The sequence below is a fragment of the Carcharodon carcharias genome, chromosome 2 (genome assembly GCF_017639515.1).
Source record: "Carcharodon carcharias isolate sCarCar2 chromosome 2, sCarCar2.pri, whole genome shotgun sequence".
Lineage (NCBI taxonomy): Eukaryota > Metazoa > Chordata > Chondrichthyes > Lamniformes > Lamnidae > Carcharodon > Carcharodon carcharias.
In genome coordinates this window covers 40,470,141-40,494,145 of record NC_054468.1, presented here as the reverse complement: position 1 = coordinate 40,494,145, position 24,005 = coordinate 40,470,141, and the positions used below count along the sequence as shown (strand labels likewise).

General features: G+C 40.3%; 1 protein-coding gene across 9 annotated transcripts in view; it reads right to left on the bottom strand.

Annotated features, from left to right (window-relative positions):
* The window catches only part of eif4g1a (eukaryotic translation initiation factor 4 gamma, 1a), a 123,592-nt gene extending 99,956 nt beyond the window's left edge, over window positions 1–23,636 (bottom strand). The window contains exons 1-5 of one of the 9 annotated variants that reach the window (XM_041177190.1): window positions 23,534–23,636; window positions 23,340–23,402; window positions 13,733–13,879; window positions 3,779–3,854; window positions 998–1,097 (exon numbers count right to left, since the gene is read on the bottom strand). The gene's annotated coding sequence lies outside the window, so the exon portion shown is untranslated. Of the gene's footprint in view, window positions 1–997; window positions 1,098–3,778; window positions 3,855–13,732; window positions 13,880–14,172; window positions 14,190–23,339; window positions 23,403–23,533 lie in introns of those variants that run through there. The other 8 variants (XM_041177175.1, XM_041177227.1, XM_041177236.1 and 5 more) reach the window with 8 other exon arrangements.
* Between the last annotated feature and the right edge of the window lie 369 nt (window positions 23,637–24,005).

The following is a 24,005-nucleotide window of genomic DNA, read 5'->3' as shown; positions in this document are numbered from 1 at the left end:
GTGGTACTGATTAACACATATGGATTTACAGTTGATAATACAAGAGAATAAAGAATCTGATTAGGTCTAGTAATCGGTTCAAGCTACAAAAAGTAGTTTACTTTTCTTTAGAACAGATGAGGACTCAAAATCCTGCCAGTTCAAGAGACACGGACCAACAATTGTTCAAAATAGACATTCATCTTGAACAGTATTCAAGGTTTGACTTTCAAATTCTTCTCCTATTTTATGCAACTTGTAGTTCATCAAATTAAGTTATCTAAAGCAAAAAGTTAGACATTTCAAAAACTCTACATCAGATCACAGTGAGGAAACTAATGTACAGTGGTCTTACTGTAAAGATTGCCCTACAACAGTAGCCCCATTTTGAACTTTGATGATAAATGAAGTTAATGGACCAATGGTTAAAGCCACTACCAAAAAAAAGTTAAAGAGAGTGGACAGGATAGCATATTCCACTGCTGAATAGCTAAAAATTCCAGATTTACACAACATCCAGAAGATCTGTACAGAGATGAGATGTGTCCAGCAATGATTGATTCACTTGTTTTCCTAGCTCTTTTTCCTCCCCTCAAACAAAAACACAAGATTTGTCTGAGGGGTTCACATGATTAGGACGGTATTATAGAAGTCAGCTACTGGCAATTATTCTATATTAATACAGGACTTGAGAATTTGTAAAAATTTTTCTATTTCAATAAAGTAAAATCATATCTGTGACTCACGACTCCTAACTCAGGGTTCAGTTAAAATTTCAATTTTCTTGCCAGGGCAGGGGGAAAAATATGAGAATGCACTGAATCCAAACATCCTTCCAAATATCTTTATTCAATTAAAGAATGATTTGGAAGCTAAATTGCAATGTAATTAATATTTTCATCTGTAAAATTCAAAGTGGGACACTACTGTAATTGAAAGCATATTATATCATTACCCAGAACCTTAACCTTATTCCATTCAAAATGGAAGTGAATGTAGTGCTCAGTGTGGAACTTACCCACACAGACCAAAAGTTCCCATCCCTGATCTGTACTCAGTTAGCTGACGTCAACTGAGGTGGCAGTTGAAGTGCTACAATTGGCCTCAGCACTCCTGGACTAGGGAAGTCGAGAGAAAAAAGAAATCAGCTCAGCTAAATACTCCTGTTCTTGATTGCTATCCAGTGACCACTGCTAGAAAAGACATGTTTGGAGGACAAACTCAGCTTTGATACACCCAATCAAGTAGTATCCTTAGTCATACAGTCACACTACAGTAACTAGGAAAGATACAGACTTGGTTGTGATGTTCCATAAAGTGAAATAGCCACAAAATTCACTGGCTGGACTCATACATGAAGAATATCACAAGGGTAGGACACTAGGGAGCAACCCACACCTATGCCACATGTAAAGATAACCATATGACCAATGAGCTATTAGTGTTGTAAAAATTAAAATGGCAACACACAGGTTTATGAAAGGAGTGGGTGGAAAGTACACTTAACATGGGAAATGCAACCAGAATATTGTAGCTTTTAAATGTGCTTTCATGGCTTTCAGGAGTGGTATCAGGTTTCTTTGTGCAATACTAATGGAGGGATAGACTCCTGTGTTATTATAGAAGGTATGCATAAATTTTAGTCTTTTTAAAAATTTGTTCACAGGATATGGGTATCGCTGGCTAGGCCAGAGCATTTACTGCCCATCCCTAATTGCTCGAGAAGGTGGTGGTAAGCCGCCTTCTTGAACCACTGCAGTCCCATGTGGTGTACGTACACCCACAGTGCTGCTAGGAAGGGAGTTCCAGGATGTTGTTGCTGAAGGAACAGTGATATTTCCAAGTCAGGATGGTGTGTGGCTTGAAGGACACTTGCAGATTGTGTTCCCATACATCTGTTGCCCTTGTCCTTCTACATGGTAATAGGTCACAGGTTTGGAAGGTGCTAACAATTGATGAGTAGCTGCAGTGCATCTTGTAGATGGTACACACTGCTTCCGCTATGTGCCGGCGGTGGATGAGGTGCCATTCAAGCAGGCTGCTTTGCCTGGATGGTGTCGAGCTTCTTGAATGTTGTTGGAGCTGCACTCACCCAGGCAAGTGGAGAATATTCCATCACACTCCTGACTTGTGCCTTGTAGATGGTGGACAGGCTTTGGGGAGTCAGGTGATGAGTTAGTGGCCACAGAATTCCCAGCCTCTGACCTGCTCTTGTAGCCACAGTATTTATTTGGCTAGTTCAGTTCAGTTTCTGGTCAATGGTAACCCTCAGGATGTTGTGGGGGGGGGGGGGGGGGTGTTCAGTAATGATAATGCCACTGATTGTCAGATGGTTAGATTCTCTCTTGTTGGAGATTGTCATTGCCTACAATTGCTTTAGTCATATACTAAAATTATTTTGGTAGCTACAATGTAAGTGGTATACAATTGCACAAGCCTATGCGACAGCCTCTTCAGTAATTAAGGGTTCGTCATAAGCCTCAAGTTTTGTATTGTTGTGACCTTTCTCCGCTTTTCTCACTCCAACACCTCTAAACCTGCTCTTTCTACTTCCTTTCCCTCTTGAAAGCACTGACTTATCCTAGATCATAAATGGCTATATTCATAACAGATTCCACTGTTGCAATCCAATAGAGGGCGATTCTGTTACGTTATGTTTTAAATCAACACTTGGTCTCTTTCCTAGCACAATACTTCTGGTGACCCTTCTCCCATATAAAGACATGTACTACCAAACATGTTTGACAAAGATTGAACATCTTAACAGGATTAAGATAATAAACTTGCAGTAATGTTTACACAAAGGAAACAACTTTAACTTTATCCCAAATTCAGAGTGCAAGAGTGTTTAAAAGAATACATCAAAATCAAATAAAATCTTCACATTAAACTGAATATGGATTCTGCAGTGACCAAACACAATTCATCTCAAAAATGAAACAACTCAGGACAAAAATTTGGGTTGAATTCAAAAAATGGATTTGGACTGAACAGTTTAAATAAATGGTTACTACTGTCTTCAAAAGAAAATGCTGAAATGAATTGGTATGCAGCATTAGCACCCTGCCGCTTGGAACCTGACTCACTGTACTGTGAGTCACTCCTCATTTACAATTAACTGCTATGTGGAGAAAAAAGAAGTTCTCAGAGCCTAACAAGAAAAGTCTAACAAAACTGCAGTGTACTAACAATGACCTCTCCAAGCTTAACCCCAATTTTGAAATTCATTTTCTTGGGGAAAGGAATTATTGGATTAATTACAACATTAGAATGCAGTTATAAACAAATATGAGAGCACTTTTGAAAAACTAACGCAGATGTGACTATCAAATAACTTGGAATAGATTACTGCCATATAATTATTTAAGTTACATTTAACTGACATTTTGCCTCTTTAGAGTGCATTATTCTTGCACTGTTCCCTCCAACTGCGAACTAGAAATGTTGCCATCTGCAGTCAACCTCCTGTCAGGCCCCCAGCAAAAGCAACAGAGCAATGGCTTTAGAAAAGTCTCAGTTCTCCCTTCCAATAGGGGAATCTCCTAATGGTAAGCACAGTGACACATCTCAGGACAAGAAACAGCAACAGAGTCAGATTCAAACTGGAACTCCACCACACTACACAACAGTTGCCATATTTAGAACCAGAAGCTAAATATCTTGCTTTATAGGAATCCAAAACTTCAAAAGTTGAAAAAGTACAGAACCACAAAGTATATTGCCATTAACATTTATATTCTTTTTAAAATGTAATTCTTCTAAGTTACTAATCAGAAATTCATAATAAAAGTGTACATACTGTGGCAAAAGGTCCTAAAATAGGACGTTATGTAAAGAGTCGTTCCGTGTTTGTCAGTGCTGAACCTCTGGCAATTCTGTCAATCCAATAGTAAAAAGAAATCTCATTTCAAGACATTGGTGCAACATCAAAAAATGCATTTCATATACTATTACGGATTATCAATGTTGAAAGTTTAATAGTGATATCTATTGGCTCATTTCATTAATAGTAAGCTGCCAATACTATAGGCCGCTGATCAAATACACACACATTTAATGAAAAATAAAAATGCTTCCTTTGCACCCAGAGACACATGTAACCTGGGCACAAATTAATTATGATTTAAAGGTAGCATTCACACCTTGGAGTTACAAGTCTGTGGGTTCAAGTCCCACTCCAGTGGTTTGTGCACAAAATCTAGTCCAGTACTGAGGGAACTCTGCATCGTTGGAGGTGTTATCTTTCAAATGAGACACTAAACCGAGGCCCAGTCTGCCTGAAGTGGACATTAAAAAATCCAATGGCACAATGTGGAATGAAGACTAGTCCTCCTGTGTTCTGGCCAATATTTATCCAACTAATTGAACAAAAAAACACCAAACTTATTTTATTGTTATGCTGGAATTGGCTGCTGTGCTTCCTACATCAATGACTACACTTCAAAAGTGCATAATTGGCTTAAAAGCACTTTGTGACATACTCAGATTGTGTAAGGCACTACATAATGCAATACGTTTCTTCATTATTCTTTAATAAATCAAGGAATTTTGGGTATATATGTTCTCTGCATACAATTTTCCATCAATTCCCCCACCAGCTCATAATGGCTTCTGAACATAGCACTTTTTTAAAATCATGGGATGTGGGCTTTGCTGGCTGAGCCAGCATTTATTGCCCATCCCTAGCTGCCCTTGAGGAGGTGGTGGTGAGCTGCCTTCTTGAACCACTGCAGTCCATGTGGTGTAGGTATACCCACAGTGCTGTTAGGGACGGCGTTCCAAAATTTTGACCCAGCGACAGTGAAGGAACGGCGAAATATTTCCAAGTCAGGATGGTGAGTGATTTGGAGGAGAACTTCTAGTTGGTGGTGCTCCCATCTATCTGCTGCCCTTGTTCTTCTAGATGGTAAGTCATGGGTTTGGAAGGTCATGTTGAAGGAGCCTTGGTGAATTCCTGCAGTGCATCTTGTAGATGGTACACACTGCTGCTACTGTGCATCAGTGGTGGAGGGAGTGAATGTTTGTGGATGTGGTGCCAATCAAGCAGGCTGCTTTGTCCTGGATGGTGTCAAACTTCTTGAGTGTTGTGGGGAGTACTCAAATAAGGAGTATTCCATCACACTCCTGACTTGTACCTTGTAGATGGTGAACAGGCTTTGGGGAATTCAGGAGGTGAGTTACTCGTCACAGGATTCCTAGCCTCTGACCTGCTCTTGTAGCCACAGTACTTATTTGGCTTGTTCAGTTCAGTTTCTGGTCAATGACAACACCCAGGATGTTGACATTGGGGGATTCAGTGATGGTAAAGCCATTGAACATCAAGGGGCGAAAGTTGAATTCTCTCTTGTTGGAGATGGTCATTGCCTGACACTTGTGTGGTGTGAATTTTTCTTGCCACTTGTCAGCTCAAGCCTGGATATTGTCTAGGTCTTGCTGCACTTGGACATGGACTGCTTCAGTATGTGAGTCATCGCGAATAGTGCTGAACATTGTGCAATCATCAGCATGTGCAATCATCAGCATCAGTGTATTCATTAGTCTATTGCACACCGAACTGGATTCGGTGTCATTCTTTCATTTTCTCTCTCTAGGGCAATGCCAGATTCCTTATAACTGAAATGGTCCTACTGTTCAGTTTTAGTATTGGCCATTATTCATTTACTTCCTTTTCCTCTGCCTGTGGACCGATGCATAGCCTCCACTTGGCAACTGCCTGCAGTTGCATGATCTAAATCAGAAGCTCTCAGAAAATTAAGAGCATTGTAGTTTCACAATTTCTCTTTGCATGTGATTACTGCCTGCAATGGTATATTTCTGCAATACTAGCTTCTTTAAAACCACATTGTCCAATTAATTATATTTCTTTCATTCAACAGCCAGTTAAAGTCAAGGATCATGCTCTAATTGTTACTTAACCAAAAAGCCAAAGGGCCACTGGCACCTATGAAACTGTACCTCAGTAAGTCAGTGGCTTCAAGGTAGCAGGGACAGCAATTTCATTAACAATGCTTTGTCTGTTAGACATACAATTACATTAACAGTAGGAACCACACAAATACACAAACGTAAAACTTGTTTTAAAAATATATCCAGTTTGTCTGCAACTTAAAATTGAAACCCAGTTATCTAAAATTTTAACATAGCACAATACTCCATAGCAACGTCACCACAAATTGAACAACTAGCTAGTAAGGAGTTTGATAGGTACTACTACTATTAAAACAATTTCCTTCTGTGGCAAAGTGTGCCAAAGGACATGCCCACTTTTCAGGTTCTTTAAAAATCAGAAGACTTCATCCATTTTCCCAAGGGAGCAGGAAACGTTAAGAGCTAAATTACCATTATAATAAAACCGTGCAACTGTTAGAATTTTATTACAAATTTGAATATGGATTCATCAACGTATCTTATGATTTTAGCTGTATGAAAAACATAGGCCCCCAATAACACATTGCACTCAAGAGATTTGTCCAAACAAGTGCAATACTAGCATCTTTAAAACCACATTACCCAATTAGTTATATTTCTTTCATTCAACAGCCAGTTAAAGTCAAGGATCATGCTCAGTCAAGCAGTCTATACAAATTGCACATTACGTGTAACTTCCCCTCCCTGTCCAATAGTCAACTAATGGGAAATTTTGGTTTTGAAGAAAGGTCACCAACCTGAAACATTAATTCCATTTCCCTCTCGACAAATGCTCCAAAACTGCCAAGTATTTCCAACATTTTTTATTTTTAGATTTCCAGCATCTGCGGTATTTTGCTTTTATGTTATGGGAAAGTTTTATATTTATAAATGTAATTAAAAGATCTATATATATCTAGTGCTACATAGACAAGTCCACAGAACCAACAGGACGGAAGGCAAAAAGCCATGCGAGTGTTCAACTTAAAAGCTACAATTATTGTTTTGGCCACATGCTGGAAATCACTGGTAAAGCATGAACCTTGTTTGCCAGCCTATTCTAAGCCACCGTGCAGCTTTCAGAAATGATGAGCATTAGGCTTCATTACAACTCCTGTTTAATGGACATTTTTATCCATGCTCATAACATTCGCCTCTCTACTCTTCCCACTCTCAGCTTCCTGGGCATCATTAGCCCTCCTTGCCAAAATGTCAGTCTTCACACATGGATCCAGCATGCTGGCAAGCTCCCTCCTTGGACAGCATTACTGCAAATCCTAATTCTGTCCAATTACAGCAAGACTCAGTGGATAGCCATAAGGGCTAAGTATCTTGAGATCGGCTGTAGTATCGCAAATCTCCCAGTTGAGATCAGGTAATTCAACACAGGCTGAGGACCAAATCCAGGATCGTCCTTTGTGTCTCTTATTATTTCTGTATTGTTTATGGTTATAAATATTAGTTTCCTTCTTAACAAGTACGAAGGCACAAAAGGATTTCAATGCATCAGTGGAAGTATGCAAGTTTGTAAAATAAAATACTAAAGATCTTTTTTTAATAATAAGCAAAATGGGTTAGGGCTCCAAATAATCAGCAATTGTACAAACCTGTTGTTTGTCTGGAGTGGCTTACTGGCCCAACTCTAGTCACAATGTCCTGAGGTCAGCAAGGAACTTCAATGATTCCCCTCTGGCCTTAGCAGTTCCCTTCGGTGACAAAGGGAAAGGGCAACCCCACATTTAAGAATCAGAGTTTTTACTATGTGGTCTAAACTCACAGCTCAAGCCTGTTACTTGTAAATTTAATGTCAGATTACAAACTGAATATTGCAGCTCCATAGGAGCAGGGCAAAACTCTCAAGATGCTTCTCAATTTTTCCACAGCAGCTGGGAATTCCTGCATCCAAAGCCCAGGTGAAATTCAGAATGCAAACACAGATTGCACTAATACAAAAATAAAGTACTGCAGGTGCTGAAAACCCGAAATAAAAACTGAAAATGTGCTGCAGGTCTAGCAGGATTTGTGGAAAGAACCAGGGTGAACATTTCAGGTTGATAACATTTCAGGTCAATGAAAAAATCAACTCTTGTTTCTCTCTCCACGGATGCTACTAGACCTGAGTATTCAAGTTTTGCTGCACTTTATTGTGCTGCAACACTAGGCAGAGCACTTCCTGCACATATTTAGTTGCAATCTCGTCAGCTGGTAGCATTAAAGCAAACAAGTTGGCTTGAGACAAACTAACAAAGTTCAAGTTACCCATTTCTAGATCTGTGCAACCTCAAGTTCTTGAACTTACTCCACCCGACATTTAACAAATGTATCTTTTGTAAAGCATGTTGTTAACTCAGAAAATGAAGATATATAAGGGGTTAATGAGATTCTCAATTTTCAATGTGCAAAATTGATAATGTTTTGTTTAAGGTCATTTTTCAGCAAAAACAATGAAAAAACTACTTTGACTAAAATATTTTAGAAAAACTACATTTCCCAATGTGGGACATGAGATCACGGCCATGGGATGAAGAAGACCATTATCTAACAGTTGAGCTAACCAGGCTGCACAAAGCCTTAACACACTGGATCTAGCCTAAGGAGGTAGCAATCAAAAAATTTAATTGAGATTGCACAAGATTGGAAGCTGGGATGAATTGTTCCTGGCAAATTGTATTTTTCTATGTGCTATAGAATTACACTGAAAGGCTACAGGCGAATTCCCATGATTATGCCACTTGGTGGTATAACTGGTAATATGCACATATAAGTATTGAATTTTAACACTGGAATTCCCATAGGAGATATTTAAATTACAGTTTCCAATGCAGTGAGACCACACAGCCTTTGACAGATACAAATTCCTGCTGTCAACCAGAAAGGCATCAGGAGAAAAAACAGAAAATGTTGAAAAAACTCAGTGGGTCTAACAGCATCTGTGGAGAGAAAAAACAGACAAAAAAAAACAAAAACAAAAACCTGTTAGACCTGCTGAGATTTTCCAGCATTTTCTGTGTTTTGTTTCAGATTTCCCGCATCCAAAGTATTTTGCTTTTATCTGAGGCATCAGGAGTATTTGTGCATTGCTAGCAGCCATAGTGTGGGCCAAGTGCACATGTGCAATTGCTTCCGAGGCCTATCCAATCAGTGGCAGGAGTTAGTGTTGAAGTTTCCATCCCAGACAGCATATCTTATGCGGTGAAATTTCTTAGTATTTTTAAAATTAAAGATATCTAATTGCATGGGGAAAATTGGTCACTTTCTTTTAGTATTATCCATGTGTGCCCGTTCACGCTATACATCTTATATTAGCCATATGTATACACTAAACAGAGTGAAGGAGAAAGATGTGAAGAAATCTTTGAGCAGTTGAATGGATATTTTTATACTTGGGAATTATGAATGGTGGATGAGTTTTTTGAAAAAACTAGCTATTTTTGAGAAAATGTTTCTGACCTATAGACATATAAAGCTTCAGAGATGTGGTGCCTCAGTGACCACATTATTATGTGAAGCCTTTGGGAAAGTGCAACACTATAAATGCAAGACTTTTAGATAAGCACCATTTTTATTCACAATGCTTAGGTTTAGGCATAAAAAATATTTTACCGGAGCTGTGTTGAACTTAGTTAGCACCACTAAGTAGGAAAGTATTTAGACATCTTGGTCTGGCATATTAGAACATACCAGGCAGATATGTGCCATGCAAGTGCCAAGCAATGACCTTCTCTAACAATAGAGTATCGAACCATCTCCCCATGATACTCACTGACACTATCACTGCTGAACCCCTCTTGACATTCATTGGCATTACCATTATTGAATCTCCCAACATCATCCACATCTGTGGACTTACTATTGACCAGAGAAACTGAATTGGGTCAGCCACATAAATACTGGGGCTACAACAGCAAGTCAGAGGTTGGGAATTTTGTGGCAAGTAACTTACCTCCCAACTCCGCATAGCTTGTCAACAACTTACAAGGCACAGGTTAGTGTAATGGAGTACTCTCCATTTACCTGGATGAGTACAGCCCCAGGAACACAAGCAGCTCAATACCATCAATGACAAAACAACCCACTTGATCAGCATCCCATCTTAAAAATGCACACTTTCCACCACTGGCACACAATGGCAGTATGTGTCATCTACAAGATGCACTGCAGCAAGTCACTCAGCCTCCTTTGACAGCACCTTCCAAACCCACAACCTTTACCATCTAGAAGGATAAGGGCAGCAGACACATGGGAACACGACCTCCAAGTCACATGCCACCCTGACTTTGAACTATATCACCGTTCCTTCAATATCGCTACTTTAAAATACTGGAACAGCCCCCAAACAACATTGTGGATGCCCCTAAACCACACGGACTGCAGCAGATCAAGGCTGCAGCTCACCAACACCATCTGAAGAGCAAACAGGAATGATCAATAACTGATTTTGCCAGTGATGCCCAGATTGCATTAATGAATATAAAAAAATCATGCCACATTCTTAGCATTGGCATTAAGCTAAATTTCTAAAACAAAAGTCCAAATCAAAGGTATTACATTTCCTCAGATTTTTCAGAAACACAAGCTAATTAAATTCCAGCTCACTCATCCCTGGCCCGTATCAGCTGCTATACATCACATGCTGTTTAAATGCAACATAAATCAGCATTACAAAAACAGAATTACCTGGAAAAACTCAGCAGGTCTGGCAGCATCAGCGGAGAAGAAAAGAGTTGACGTTTCGAGTCCTCATGACCCTTCAACAGAACTTGAGTTCAATTCCAAGAAAGAGTTGAAATATAAGCTGGTTTAAGGTGTGCAATTGTTGTTGACATCTTTTGATGATCTGCTTCTATCACTGCTTGTTTGTCCCTACAACCACACCGCCCCCACCCCCCCTCCACCTCTCTCTCTCTCTCTCCGTCCCCCCCCCCCACACACCTTAAACCAGCTTATATTTCAACTCTTTCTTGGACTCGAACTCAAGTTCTGTCGAAGGGTCATGAGGACTCGAAACGTCAACTCTTTTCTTCTCCGCCGATGCTGCCAGACCTGCTGAGTTTTTCCAGGTAATTCTGTTTTTGTTTTGGATTTCCAGCATCCGCATTTTTTTGTTTTTATTTATGAATCAGCATTAGCCGTTTGCCTAGCCTCCTTTTCATTTTAGGCCACATTCCCTCCTAAATGGGCCAAGTCCTATACTAATTTAACATCGGTTATTACCATGGTACGTTTCCTCAACCTCAAGAACACGCAAGTAATCCATTCTCTACCCATCTTCTGAAAAAGCATGACAAAATGCTCAAAATGAAACAGCAACGCCATTAAGAATTGCTATGAGATCTTTGGCATTTACACAGTGGCATGGTCGCTTTGCTCAACAAAGACCCCAGCCAATTTGCACAGAGCAAGTTCCCACAAACAAATAAATGATTGACAGGATTTTCCGTTTTTGATGGCGTTGATCAAGAGGAATGTCAGTCAAGATTCCCTATGAGTCTTCAAATAGTACAATAGCATTGTTTGTTAATTTATGACAGACCTCAGTTTAATTTTTCTCCAACAGCGCAGACTCCCTCCATACTACACTGAAATGTCAACTTAAAAATTACAAACTTAAATCCAATGGATCTTAAACTTGAAACCTACAACCCAACTCAGAAGTGAAAGTGCTACAAACTTAGCCATTGTGAAATCAATGAACCTTCACATAAAAAGTCAGTTTTCCAATGCTCTCCTACAATGTTGCATGCAAAGGAAAACAAGGATAGCAGGTATCAATAATAGCAAACATTACAGGCAATTCACCTCTGCGCTTTATTTCAGGCAGGGTGAGAACTCAAAATACCCATGCAGGACAATACCTTTCCCAATCATGACGTCCAGGCACTTAAAAAGTTCAGCGACTAGAAATGGTTACAAACCACAAGTTCTTAAAAGAAAAACAATTTACTGGGAATAACAAGTAAGAGATTTGGGGTACTGCTTTAAATAACATTGCCTAAAGAGCGTCACTCCAAAGGCCAACTAGTGAGTTGACTTGCACAGCTTATCTTTCTTTTAATTTTAACCATTTTTTACAAATAAATCATTGATGTTAACATAAAATCCCATTTTAAACAAAGCAATCAACCTAGTTTGCAGAGACAGTAATCATTGTTGTACGCTACAGGTCTGCATTCGAAGGTCATTTCACACCTGGAAACTGGATTCAAACCCAAGTCTAAATTTAAATCTAGAAGCACACTGGAACTCAAAGGCTCCATGATGTTCACTCCTTTAGGTGTCGGCACTCACCGCTAAAGCAGAAGGTTGCGGTTTCAAGTCCCACATCAGCTCTTGAGCATATATACAAAAACATTCAAGGCTGACACTCCCTTGATTGCTGCACAAAGTTGCTTTCCTTTGGACATGATGTTAAACTGAGGCCCTGCCTGCCCTCGCAGGTGGACGTAAAAGGTCCCATAGCACTATTCTGAAGAGGAGCAGGAGAATTACCCCCAGTGCCCTGGTTCTCCCTTAAATCGACATAATTAAAAAATGCTGTCATTACTGTTTGTGAGAACTTGCTGCGTTGCCTACATTACAACAGCGACTACACTTCAAAAGTGCTTAAATGGCTGTAAAGCACTTTGGAACAGCCTGTGGTTATGAAAGGTACTAAATAAATGCAGGTCTTCCTTCCTATTCCCAATTCTTAATTTACAGTTGAGGGATGCTGAATAAGAATTGGGAATAGGAAGGAAGACTTGCATTTATTTAGTGCCTTTCAAAACAAACTACAGGATGTTTCGAAGTGCTTTACAGCAACTAAGTGCTTTTGAAGTTGTAATGTAGGAAACGCTGCAAGTTCCCTCAAACGGCAATGACAAAGTTTTTTCAACTGTAAATTAAAGAACATGGTTACAGAACACAAATGTTATCAACTTGCTCCTGTGCATCTCCTAGCTTAATTTAACAGTGGCATCACCTTGGAGAAGGCACCACTTTCCACAACCAACTACAATTAATGTCTAGGAGAATAACAAGCACAAATGACATTTCTACACTGGTGGAATGGTGTGTCCTCTCAGACAGGCCAAGGTTAAAAGTCAGTTTGTTGAGTCACTTGCCAAGTACTAGCACAGTAACATAAATCTTGTGGGGTTATAAAACAGTGTCACCAATAGAGGCAGGTAATGGATCATTGATTAAATAGAAAAGCAACCACAGATACAACTGGCCAAAGAGCAACAAGAACCAATTCTCAAATCAGTCAAAGGGAGGTGACAAGCAGACCACACAACAACCATAATTTGCAGCAATGACCAGAAACAGCATGTGGGCACACAATTCTTTTAGGCAGAGGTGAAGGAAAGAGTCTTCATACTGCTGAGGATAATTGGAAATCCAGTGACTACTCCCAAAGGTAGAAAGTCATGCAGACCACACAACAACCATAATTTGCAGCAATGACCACAAACAGCGTGTGGGGCACACAATTCTTTTAGGCAGAGGTGAAGGAAAGAGTCTTCATACTGCTGAGGATAATTGGAAATCCAGTGACTACTCCCAGAGGTAGAAAGTCATGCAGATAAATCTTACTTGAGAGGCATATTCAAGATCTGTCTTACAATCACTTCTGCCTGTAATGCTGGGACGGGTGAATGTGTGACGAACACAATGCAACACACCACACTGTAAAGCTAACATAGTTCCACCTACAGGCTAAACTGGTACTACAGGCAATGCACTGGGTTTGTCCATAGGGGCAAGGTCATTAAAGTTTTAATGAAATGCATGCAACATGTACCAAATTTAATACACACAATAATTAAGTACATAAAAGGTGAATATCTTTGTCAAAAATACTCACATCTGATAATTCAATAATGGGTCAGCTGCAATGCTGGGCAATACGTGTTCCCTATAAAGCAGCAATCCCGCTCTAAATTGTTCCTACAAGCCAGCAGTCTTTCCATTAGAAGTCATGAGGAATTAATCCGTAGCTGAATAAATGTTCCTATTAAACAAACATTACTATTAACAGGGTGCAGTTAACTGGCATATACTGGCTTTATGTGACCACACATTTCATATTAGCATCTGGCTAAAATACAGTACATCAGGAAATGCATTTAAATGCTGACATCTTATTTCTTGAAACCACAAAGCTAAGCCAGCACACTATATTTAAGATGCTTATGACAGAGTATTTATTAAAATTGAAAAAGGAATTACAATTATTAGTATTATTGCAACCCTGCCGAATAGACATGTTAGAATTTAATTAGCACTATTGCCAAGTAAGGTCACCATTTTGAATCCAAACGTGCAGTAAGCTGTAGCTGTGTGGTCGAATCCACCTGCAGTCTGAGCCAGTTTCCTAAACAGCATATGGTACAGTTACACATAACTGGCACGCCATGCAAACTGATGATAGGACCTTTTGTAAAAAAAAAAGTGCTTTAAGTGACAGTATTCATTAATCCCTAATGACAGTCAATTAAAATTCAAGAATCCAGCACTGTAGCAACTTCATGTATTCACTGCAGAAAGAACGATTAATGGTCCAACACTGGTTTAATATACACTGAAAATACAAAAATTTACTTGAGGCTTATACAACAATTGCAGGCCTTTTGAATATTACGTTTGATCAAGAGAATTAGCTTTCAAGAGTAATTGAGCATTGCCTGAGGGAACCAAATTATTTGTATATTGTCATTAACCACATGACACTTACACTAGGTGCCATCGTTTTGAAAACTAATTCAAACTCATTACACAAGCTTAATCGATTGATAAGGCCTAGCACAAGTTGTGTTCTATATCAAGAGAGCTGATCAAGATAATGGAGCATGTAATATAATATAAAATCATAAATGTATTTTTGTTGCAAAACCAGTATAGCTTGTTACATATAATAACCCAGAGTGCACTTCCTCTGATTTAGTTTTCCTTAGAAGTATCAAAGAGTTCCAGGTGAATAACTAATCAATAAGTATCTACAGGGCATTTCTACAACAACTGCTAGAAAGGAAACCCCACTGGAGAGACAGGAGGAAGCTAGATAAACCAGGAGGAACCTAGTTACCAGGGTCCTGAATCCCAGAAACAACATAAATCATGGTACATTTTTCTTTCCTACTTACTAGTCCAGAAGCTACATGCATACAATTTGAAGCGACTTACAACGAAACAAAACCCATACAGTTAATGCCAAAGGGCTAGAGGCAATGCTTGTGTATTAATACAATTAGCCATTACTACATAAAACAAGTGCAACAAGCTGTGACCAAATTAATTAAAAGTTGCAGCTGTCAAATAATCAATAGTAAGCAACTTTTATTTGCATCTCAACTATTTATTCAACACCCTTAGGAGGTGGCAGAGGAACATGTAAAAACAGACAGGAAAATATATCAAGTAGTCCATCCAGTCTTTCCCATACAATTGTGATGTTGGATAAGACATGTCAAGAGACTCCTTACCCCCAGGTACCATGTAGTCTCTTGGGAGACATGAAAAAACAGATCCAAAAAGGCTGGAAAATTCCTCTCCAATCTCTCTGGGCAATCTAAAGTAGTCCAGCAGGAAATGCTGCAGCTGATTCACCATTTAAAACAAAATAATGCACTAAGATACAAAGTGTTATTTCAATCAACTGAATATTTAAATACAGCTTCCCAACTCAAAGCCTCTATGCTACGAGAGCTATTAAGTAACCATTTTATCAGGTGGTCACCTGTTGGTGGGGGCAGGTTGAGGTTGTTGAGGGGGATGGGTTAAAGTGTATTAGGAAAGACAAAGTACCTACATTCAAAGCTTTAGCCTACGTGAACTGAATCAGTTGTTCCAAAGTGGGCCATCTTCCTGCCCATCTTCGACCACAATACTAATAAGCAATGTGACAAGGACTTGATTGACAAAAAGAACTCACCTCTGAAAAGCACATCAGCAGAGCAGGTGATCTGCTGACAGAACTCATTTTCTGTTATATAATAATTGGACAGTAGGAGCAAACTGAATGGGCACGAGGTTCACATTCCCAGCAATACTTTCCCCTCAGTCAGAGCAGAAGAAAATTGCTAACAGTGGGAACTACATGGAAATCTAGTACGCTGAAATTTCACACAAACATATTCACAACTATGTTAACCAGTGCTTCAGAGGCCAGGTGACATTTGACATTGGCCTAGTATGGTCCAGAGCCCAGGCACAACCATTTTACTGCATTATTTTTAAATGTACAAAACCTCTGTCCATCTGCAAAAATTCCTCAGGCTGGAAATGCACCTAATTATACTGTACCAGACAAGTTGTTGCATCATTTTCCCATATTTTGTCCTCCAATGATTAACTCATCAAATGCAGTAGTTTGTCAAGAGCTAAGCATTCCAGAACATGCACAGTATAACTGACAGAAGCTAACATAGCTTAGTGCACAAATGCACTGTCTGATGTGGCACAATGACATAGACCAGAAAATCTCCATTGTTTTTTGCTGAATCAGCTGATCTTAGTCAAGGCATAAAACTGGCATAAATGAATTTTGGAAGGGGGAAAGTAGAAAAAAAAATCCAAGTAGAGACCTGATCACTATCGCAAAGTTCATGCATTGTTTTGGAGGGGGTTGGTGGGGGGTCAAGACATGATCAAGCTCAGCAACAATTCTGCTCAATATATATGTGTGAACTTGACAGTAAAAACACCAAAGTCACCAAGTTAATGGAGGGCTGCTCAGCTCCACTTCTATTGAAGCGTGGCATCTTCAGAATTTTTGCTAATTAAGATATGTTTGCTGCACCACATTTTGCAACCACTAGATCTAGTGGTTTGGTGTCAAGTCAGGTGGTGACCAATTTTAGGCAGATGACACACAACTTGGAACTATTATGAACTCTGAGGAGGATAGTGATAAACTTCAAGGGGACATAGGCTGGTGGAATGGGCAGACAAATGGTAGTTGAATTTTAATGCAGAGAAGTGGAAGCAATTCATTTTAGTAGGAAGGAGCGAGGCAATAAAACAATTGGTGCAATTCAAAAGGAGGGGCCTGAGGGTATTTGCGCACAGATAGTTGAAGGTGGTGGGGCAGGTTGAGAAAGCAATTGATAAAGCATACAGGATCCTGGGCTTAATGGGCATAGAGAACAAAAGTAAGTTATGATAACCCTGCATAAAACACTGGTTGGATCACATCTGGAGAACCATGTCCAGTTCTGGGCATCACACATTAGGAATGATGTGATGGTGGCCTTAAGGAGGATGCAGGAAGATTTGACAATGGTTCCAGAGATAGGGGACTTCAGTTACATAGATTGGAGAAGCTGGGGCTGTTCTTCTTAGAGGAGAGAAAATTAAGAGCAGATTTGATAAAGGTGTTCAAAATTAAGGGATCTGGACAGAGTAGATAGGAAGAAATTGTTCCATTGGCATAAGAAGCAAGAACAAGGAGGACACAGATTTAAGGTGACTGGCAAAAGAAACAGTAACATGAGGAAAAGCTTTTATGAAGTGAGTGGCTCAGATCTGGAATCCGTTGCTCAAGAGCGTAAAGAAGAGAGGTTCAATCAAAGCCTTCAAAAGACAACTGGATAATTATTTTGAGAGAAACAATTTGCAGGGTTATTGGGAAAGGACAAGCGCGTGAGATTAGATGACAAAAACCAGCATGGACACAATGGGCCAATGGCCCCCTTCTGTGCTGTGACCATTCTAAAAGGCTTTTATTCTCACATGGGGTGTGGGTAGACCAGCATTTATTGTCTACTCCTAATTGCCCTTGAGGTGGTGGTGAGCCACCTTCTGGAACCACTGATGTCCATGTGATGTAGATACATTCACAGTGCTGTTACAAAGGGAGTTTTATAAATAAAGTTAAGATGCACTTATTGGACAAGGCTCAACCAGAGCCACTAGATGGAGCACTATATCTGGAAGAAAACTTGCAGACTCAATCCCACCCTACAGAAATGCAATTTGTGCTGGCAAATCAGTCACTTACAGCAGCTGATCATCCCACATCCCAGTTGAAGCAACATTTTATACAGAGGAAGAGATTCACTAAAGGAAAAAGGGGCTCTGTGCCAAACAATAAAATTTCAATTCAGTATATCTTTATATTGTACCTACTATTCCTTTACAATTTTCCCCCATGTCAAATTTATGAGCAGTTCATACCAAATAAGATCATTTTCAAAGTTCTCCTTTCAGCAATCATAAAATCCCATAATTACCACATTCACGTGACTGACATACAAAATGGCAGAGTTTAGCCTATTATCAAGTCTGATTAAATTATATAAATGCCAAATTATTTACATCATTAGCCTAGTGATACTAAAAAAAAATCAAGATTTCTAAAATGGAAGCAAGATAATCTCCAAGTGTGCTGTCTCAGCTATAATATTGTGTACAATTGTGAACGACATTTCAGGAAGGATATCAAGGTCTTGGAGAAAGCAAAGAAGGCTAACCAGGATGATATTTGAGATGAGAAACTTCAGTTATTTGGAGAGATTGGAGAAGCTAGGAATGTTCTGAAAGCAGAAGGGCAAATGAAGACCTAATAAGAGGTATTCAAAATTATACAGGGTTCCCTGTTTGCTCTGTTTCCTTTGGCAAGTGGGTCATTAGCTAGAGGTCACATTTAAAATAATTGGCAAAAAAACTAGAAGAAATTTTCCCAGGGTTAGGATCTGGAACACACGACACCTATTTTTATATAGCATCTTTAACATAATAAAATGTGCCTAGGTACTTCTTCACAGGGGCATTGTAAAAAAAAACATGGCTCTGAGCCACAAAGGGAGATATTAGGGCAGACGACCAAAAGTTTTGTTTTTAAGGAGTGCCTTAAAGAAAGAAAGCGCAGTACAGAGGCAAAGAGGTTTAGGGAAAGAATTCCGAAGCTCAGAATGTAGGCAACTGAAGATCGTGGTGGAGGCAATTAAAATTGTGGATGCTTAAGAGGCCAGAATAACATGAATTCAGATATCTCAAGATGGTTGTGGGGCTGGAGGAGATTACAGAGATAGAGAGGAGGGAGGCTATGGAGGGATTTGAAAACAAGGGTGAGAATTTTAAAATCAAGATATTGCCTGACTGGGAGCCCATGTAGATCAGCAAGCGCCAGGATGATAATTAAACGGGGCTTGGTACAAGTTAGGACATGGGCAGAATTTTGGATGACCTCAAGTTTAGAAAGTAGAATGTGGGAGAGCAGCCAGCAGTGTGTTGGAATAGTCAAATCTAGCAGGAAAAAAGCCAATAATTAAGGTTTCAGCAGATGAGCTGAGACAGGAGTTGGGTGATATTACAGAGGTGGAAATAGGCGGTCTTAGTGATGTATGGTCAGAAGCTCATCTCTGGGTTAAATATCACTCCAAGGTTGTGACTAGTCCGAGTTAGCCTTACACAGTTGCCAAGGTGAAGGATGGGGTTAACGGATAGTGAATGGAGTTGGGTCCGAAAACGAAGGCTTTGGTCTTCCTAATATTTAATTGGAGGGAATATATGCTCACCCAGAAACGGATGCTAAATAAGTAATGTGATAATTTAGCAACAGTGGAAGAATCAAGAGATGTTGGTGAGGTAAAGCTGGGTGTCATCAGCATACATGTGAAAGCTAACCCCGTGTCTCCAGATGATGTCACCTAGGGCCACTATGTAGATGAGACATAGGAGCTGGGGCTAGGACAGATCTTTTGGGGGGGGGGGGGGGGGGGGGGAAGAGAGAGAGAGAGAGAGAGAGAGAGACATGACAAAAGTAAAAGTGCAGGAGCAGGAACAAAAGCCATTGCAAGTGGTACTCTGGCTATGGTTAAACAGATAAGAATGAAACCGACCAACACAGTTCCCCCCCCTCAGCTGGATGACAACGGAAAGGCACTGGAGAAGGATGAATTGGTCAACTGTGTTGACTACAAGTCAAGAAGGATGAGTGTGACTTTGATAAAGGCTGTTTCAGTACTGTAGCAAGAGCAGAAATCTGATTGCAGAAATTCAAACGTAGAGATCTAGGAAAGCCAGGCACTGATTTGGGAGGCAACATCATGTTCAGGAGCTACCTGAAAAGCTGGCAGAAGTAGATTTCACAGGAGCTTCCACAAGGAAACTAGACATGTATTTGAAGAGGACTAATTTGCAGGGTTATGTGACTAAATTGGACAGATTTTGCAAACAGCTGACATAAGTTCGACAAACTGAAAGGCCTCCTTCTGTCATCTAAGATTCAGAGATTCTATATTAAGTACAAGAGTCTGGTGTGATTGACTTCTCATACAAATCATATTAACAGCTAGAAAGGCCAGCATTCAAAACAAAAGTACATGCCAAACTTTAAAGCTGTATCTCCCAAATTAACAATTCTTTAAACAATAGTAATGCCAGAGTACAACTCACATTAAAACTCAAGTTTTTGGAAGCCAATTCAACCTCACCTGTCATATCAATGGAGTTGAACTCAAGTGCGCCAAAAGAAACACTATTTTGCTTATAACTATATTCACATTGATTCTGAATATAAAAAAGTATTTTACATGAAGTCTATTCAATCTACATCCAGTTCAATAAAGCAGTTAATTCCACTATAATTAGGATAAATTTGACAGAGACCATAATTTCTGTTAAATTTCAACTGAAAAGAATTGAAAAGCCAGTCAGTACATTTGAAAATAATGCAAACACCATTAACTAAACCTTGCCAAACCACTTGATAAGTGTGGCTGAATCACATGGCCTTTCCTCAGCAAATTACCATGGGGCCTTTTACTAGATTATGTTACCGAGTAGCAATGCAAATCAAACTTATTCCTAGAATTTAGACACGGATGCTTAATGGATTTATTAATGCTACTAGCTACATGAAAGGCAAAGTATTTTAAAGAAGTCACATCTACAATTTAATGCTTTCATAACAGCACAGAGACTATCAAAATGCATCATAAAGCCATCCAACTAATCAAATTGTCTTTACAAGGTGGCTTATTTTACTCTCATACCAGCCTTCCAGAAAAAAATATTTTGTACTAAACCAGAGCAATTGCTAACTGCTGTACATTAGAAATAATTGCCTTTATACTGCTCAAATATCTAGAGCATCATTTAGTCAGATATCCACATTTTTATACAAAAATCTGGCCTAAAGTTTATTGGTATAATGCAGGAGACCTGCGTACATTAATTACTTCACTAGAGAACATTTGACACCAAATATGAATAAAAATCAAACTGTAGATTATTATAGGCAAGTTTTTCTTCTTAAAATGCAAGGTCACATTAAATGCAAACAACTCCATTTCAATATAAACTCAATTTCATAGTCAATAATCTAACAAACCAGCTAACCACCATTACTGGATTCTATCCAGTCATTTCCAATCTTTCCTATAAAGCCTAGAAATTGTTATTGCCACATCCAAAAATAGTTCAGATTACACCAGCGCATACAACTAATCAAAACAGAAAGATGTCTATAGATACGATCAGTTATTGCCATTTCTCTACCGGACACAGAACATTCTCTCATGCATATGGTACCAGACGATTATTAGACCTTACTGCCTGTTACTGCAGTGCAGAGAGAAACCCACAAATTGTAATGAACACCAAAAACCACACCCACTGCCAGAGAGCAGCACTGAGCCCATGTGGACTATACCGATAAGTTAACAGCCTATGTACATGCCATCGACATTTGCCGCATGCGTTCATGTAATTTTGTTATATACGAAGTGTTTTAAACCTCCACATATTCGCACCCTTACAGTTTTTCCGCACGATATCAACACCGAATCAAACATATCACAGCATTAATTTCAAATTTTAAACATGAAATCAGTACATGCTCAATCTTAATTACTAAATTCCGCCTGACAACTTACTAAAGCTATGTTCCGATAGGTTTTTTAATTGAATATAATTCACTTTGTACTATTTCAGCGCCAGGATCAAATCAGTTGATAAATCAGAGCAAGGCGGCTGAACTCAAATACCCAATAACGAGACCCAAGTATTTAATCGTTTTGGGCGAAACTTTGCATTATTTCGAAAAGCAAGATGCAATAAAACAACTATACATCAGCAATTCATTAGATGTTTTGCCAGCAGTAAACGAACATTTCGGTCGTTAAATTCACATTCATTGGCTTCCTTGTTCTGCGCTTCGAAAGTAAGTTTAATTTCAGATGAACCTGTACCCAAAAACACATCTACAAATCTTGGCTTCAAACTGAAGGGGGAAAAAAAAACGAGGAACCGAATGAGAACTTTCCAAAGCTTGCCATGCGTGTCCATATATATATTTTTTTAAGAAAAGTCTACCAATAAATTTGTTCTTGCCCTGAGTAACACAGCATTACGCCACTGTTCAAGTTGCTACTTAACTAAAACGCACTTCCCAAAAATGGTTAAAACTTTATTGCACTTCCGTTTTAAAAACCGAGCCCTCACTTTAAAAAAAAACCGGTCACATGGCGATCTTTCCCCAGCGCTGTGAGAATATCTATATATAGTTAAAGATTATGGAAGAGTTTGCAGCAGTGGAGTGTATGATGTTTGTGCAGTAGGAACCGACAGCACCCAGTGTGTGGGGAGGTGACAGTGACTCACTCACTTGCGCCATGCCTCTCAGATCCAACCACCAGCCGCACATGGTTCCTCGTTTACCGGCTTTTTCCCTCCTCCTCCAGCACAAACGTGTCAGTTTAGGCTCAGGCTGCAAACGCAGCAACTCCCGACAGCCGCCACACACGCACAAGATATGGGGTATGGGGGGGGTGGGGGCGCAAATATTAATACTCATTTCTCCAATATAGAGTTAGTCAAAGCCGGCTTACAAAGCACCCCCACACCTACTTTCCTGAGCCCAGGGCGGGGGCTACATTCCACCCTCAACAGCCGAACAGCTCCCATATGGTCAGCACGAACCCCTTCCCTTCACGCCGTACACACGGGGTAATAGCCGGCTCGTTTCAGTCTGTCCATGTCCCCCCCTCCCTCTCACCACCACCCTCCCTCCCTCCCTCCCCACTCACCACCCAAAAAAAAACTTCAACATAAGACTGGAGACTTTTGTGGAGAAGCTGGGGCCTCCTCTCCCTGGCTGGGGTGTAAGGCCGGGAAGCCTGCTGAGTCTCAGCTTCCCCCCAGGATCAGGGTGTGAGACTGGGGTCCGGGGCCGTCAGTCGATGCCTGTCCCCAGTTTGGGGGTAAGGCTGTGGCCTCCCCGGGTGGCGCCGGCCGCCGGCTTGAAGCGATGCCGATATTCCCAAAAATCGGAGGTGGAGGAGGGGAGGGGGGGGGTGGGGTGGTGCTGGGAGGGGGATGGCGGGAGATACCGAGGCCGCTCTCCCCAAACCTCACCCCCATTTCAGTTAGAGAGAGCCGGGCAGCAGGCTCCCTCCATCCCCGATCCTCCTCCTGCAGCCCTGGCCCCAGCCGCCAGTCTCAGCAGAAACACGTCAGGCCGCCCTTACCCGGGAAGGACTGGGCTCCTCCTCAAGGTGTAATGTTGTTTTTCCTTCCTCCCTTCTTCTGTCCTGCGAATCACAAAAATAAAACAATCAGGCCAAAGCTCAGAGGGCACGGCAGGCCGGTCAGCGGCGAGTCATTGCAGTCTCCATGCCGAGGATGGAGATGGATAATAAAAGGCGGCCCAGTAATGGCGTACCTTCGTCCTCAGTCCGCACAGCCGGACGATCGGCTACTTTCGGAGATTTCCGCCTCTAGGGTTCCGGAAAGGACACGTGACACCGCCAGGGCGAGGGCAGCAGCGCTTCACTCCTGATCATAAGCAGCAATATTTATTATTGTTACAATAGCACATCCTATTCAAAGCATTAATATACGGTGCAGCCGTTTTTTTAAACTCACACTGAAGTTCAACGCAACAATTTTGCAACGAGCAATTACCAACTTTTCTCAAGAAACACCCCAAAGTACTTCACGTCCAATGAATTACTTTTGAGTTGCAACCGTTGGCACGCATAGGCACACATAAGGTCCCACGAAAGAGCATTGAAATTAAAAACAGATCATTTGGTTTTTGCACATATGTTAGTCTGCGTGGAGAGCTCCCGTGTAACCCAGCAGGAACACTCAGTTGAGTAGCATGCAAATGTCAACCTGGGTTACTTGCTCAA